Raw genomic sequence first — 3,691 nt, 5'->3', positions numbered from 1 at the left:
TTTTTCTTTTTTCTGGGAGTCAGAGAAGCCAATCTCAGAAGTGTTTGCTGTCCCTTTTGTGGCCTCTCTTTGGGTCTCAGCTCCCAGGATTTTGACTACTACAGGAATCATGTGTTGTATAAGTTGGTGTCCCAGCAGCCTTGGTGAGAAAGGGAAGGCTTAGACCTTCACATCCCCCTCCTGCTCAGCTTGGAGTCAGTGCCTTTCCATCCTGTTACCCACTCTGCCTTTATCCCTTCCTACAGTTCAGGGGCTAACCTTTCCCAATTTGCGACCTCTGAAGACAGCCTTCACTTCGTCTCCATCTTTTTATGCTCTTCATTTTGGAACCTTTAACGTTGCCTTTAAGATTTAAACGTGTTATTAAGCGCGAATGTAGCACACATGCAGATATGTAGGAGATGGTTATTTCAGATTCCTGGGGAGCAGAGCCTATGTCCTGGTGAACCAAAGAATGCCAGGGTCTTTATTTCCCATGACCAGCTCTTAACCTGGAAGTGGGGCCAGGGGAGGCCAGTGGGGCCAAGGATGGAGTCCCTCATGCTCCAGCACCAGGCTGATGAGATGCAGGCGACAGCTCTATCCAGACCACCCGAATGCTAGTCTGCTCTAATTAGCATCAGTTCTATTCTTAGGTGCCTCCTCTCTGGTCCTCAGAATGAGACTCCAATGTGCCTAAGAGATTCAAGCAAATGCACTGCCCACCCTTCCCATCTCTGTGTGGCTCCCACATGGGGGAAGAGCATCCTTGCCTCAGATTCTCCACAGCTGCCCCGCTTCCTTCTCTTCAGGGCATCTTTGTATGTGAGCTGTCTTCACCAGGCCATTCTGCCCGGGATCTCTAAGAGCACCTTTTAAACTTCGTTCTCAAACTCTCCTTTTTTTAATTGTTCCTTTACATTTTACTTTAAAAAAGGGTTTATTTTATTTGTGTGTGTCTGTGTGTGTGTGTGTGTGTGTGTGTAAGCTTGGTAGATCACACATATGCATCAGATACACTAGTGACAGAGTTATAGGCAGTTGTAAACTGGTCAGTTCGTGCTGGGACGAACTGCCGAACCAGTTCAGACCCTCTAAAGCATTGTTTAAAGATGAAGGGAAGGGAGTGGGCACATAGGAAAATCAGCCAGCAGCTCTGAAATAGTGAGGGCAGCTCCCAGCATAAGCAGTCACGGGAGACACTATTGAGATTGCCATTTTTATCAAAAAAAGACAGATGACAGGCAGAAAAGTAGGTAAGTAGAGATAGGTAGATAGATAGATAGATAGATAGATAGATAGATAGATAGATAGATAGATAGATAATAAAGACAGATTGGTAGATGATAGTAGATATATATAGAGAGATAATATATTATTGATATATTACAGATAGTTGGATGGATAAATAAATAATAGATCGATAAGAGGTAGATAGATAAAAATGATAAATAGACAGATGATAGATAGGTAGACAGACAGTGATAGATAAATGATAGATAATAGATAGTAGAATGATAGAGATAGTAGATAATAAATTGATAGGAGGTACACAAACAGTTGGTAGGTGCATAGGTGGATAGATGATAGATAGATAGATAGATAGATAGATAGATAGATAGATAGATAGATAGGTGGATAGATAGATAGAGAGATAGATAGACAGACAGACAGATTAGATAGATAGATGGAATGCTGTGGTGGGCAACTGACCATTGAGGGAAAACAAGCTATTCTGACTGAGGGTTTAACTGCTAGAAATTGAACCCCTTTGTTCAGAAATTAAAATACTCAGCTGGAGATCATAGCAGAAAATGCCTAAGCAAATTTTCCTTCAGGTCTTAGTGACACCCATGATTCACCTGGCCCAAGGTATCCTTCTTTACCCCAAATAAGCCACTTCAAAAAAAAAAAAAAAGATTCAGATGAACTAAGATTGGTTCTACTCAGCCTTCGTGCTCCTCGGAAGGGACCCCCAGACAACAGTTTTGTTGTCTTGCAGACTTGTGTGGATACAATGGGCTCACTTAATTACAATGCCACATGCTTTAAATATTTTTACTGAAATTGATCAGGCCACAGGGAAAGAGAGCCGTAGTAGGCAGGGAAGCTGAAGGGAAAGTCCCTGGGGAGAAAGAGGAGACTGCTTCAAAGGCTTCCCTCAGAAAGGTTGTGATTAGAAGAAGCAGGAGGAAGGAAAAACGCTGTATAGAGGAACAGGGTAGGGGTTCTGAACCGCCCTTCACACTCCGGTCTGACTTTCCTTGACAACAAATCTGAGGACATAACAGTCAGTCTCTGTGTCACCAACTGAGACAGAGGTGTGTTTCTGTTTGCCCAGAGCTTAGGTTGAATGTCACACAGGGTGGGCCACCATAGAAGATTCTTTGTTGGATTGACGATATTCCTGTGCTCAGCTAACAACAGAAGTTTCAGGGGCTTTGGTGACCACTCAGCTGTGTGGTCAGGGTTTGCTTGAAAACGTGGAGTGTGCTCAGTTAGTTGAGAGAGAGGGATTCATTACAGGACATTAAGTGACTCACGGACTTACTGCTTGGGAGAGGTGGCTGGAGAAGCAAGCCCTGCGTCCTCAGTAACTGTGCCAAAAGCTGCATTGCCAAAAAAGGGCCACCAAGAAACTACAGTTTCATCACCATCAGAAGATGCCTTGTCACGGCAGATGCATCCAGATGTCCTCTGTTTCTGTTGTCCATGCCAACACAATGCACCCTGCCTACCTCTCTAGGTCAGTCTACAAGCTGCTTCTGGCTGGTGGAATCTAAAGTACTCTGAGGATTTGATAGTAGTCAAGGGTCTCCAGAGAAATAGAAGCCATGGAGTGTTACTGGCTCACACATTACTGGAAGGTTTGCCTGTCCAGTCTCTAGAGTTCCTCATCGGGGTAGAGCCCAGACTGTTCATGTCCAAGACAATCTCCTCACAGAACCCTTTCTCATCGGGAGAAAGCTGGCTTTTGTTCTACCTAGGTCTAGTTGACAATTACATTTCTATTTTCAATAGTAACTGACCCAATATATACAATACAGAAAGTGATCCCAGAGAGTCTGCAATAGTGTGTGAGCTTGTCTGCAGACTCTGCCAGACATCTATGAGAAACCCCGAGGAAACCGGAATGATTCTTCTGGAAAGGTTGATTTACAGACCCTTGAAGATTAATGACAGAGAATCGCTTGTCTGTTGAGGGTGAGGAGACCACTGGTGAAGTTCTTGTCTTGCAAACACGAGGACCTGATTTTGATCTTCATCATCCATGTGAAAAAGGAAGGTGTGTAATGCATGCCTGTAATCCCAAGGCTGGGGATGCAGTGACCTAGGCTCACTGGTCAGTTATTCTAGTTGCACCTATGTGTTCCAGGACAAAGTGAAAGATCTTGTCTCACAAAATCAGAGGGAGAGCAACTGAGGAATTCACCCAAGGCTGTTTACTTTCTCCACATTCAAGCATACACAAGCACATGCACTTTACACACACACACACACACACACACACAGAGTGGAGCTCAGTTGTATCAGTTTCCTCTCTTAGTATTATTTCTTTTTTTTTTTAAGATTTATTTATTTATTTTATGTGTATGAGTACACTGTAGCTGTACAGATGGCTCTGAGCCATCATGTGGCTGCTGGGGATTGAACTCAGGACGGCCCACTTGCTCCAGCCCTCTTCCTCCTCCTCCTCCTCCTCCTCCTCCTC

The sequence above is a fragment of the Mastomys coucha genome, unplaced genomic scaffold (genome assembly GCF_008632895.1).
Source record: "Mastomys coucha isolate ucsf_1 unplaced genomic scaffold, UCSF_Mcou_1 pScaffold7, whole genome shotgun sequence".
NCBI lineage: Eukaryota > Metazoa > Chordata > Mammalia > Rodentia > Muridae > Mastomys > Mastomys coucha.
Note: the sequence above shows the minus strand (reverse complement) of the source record.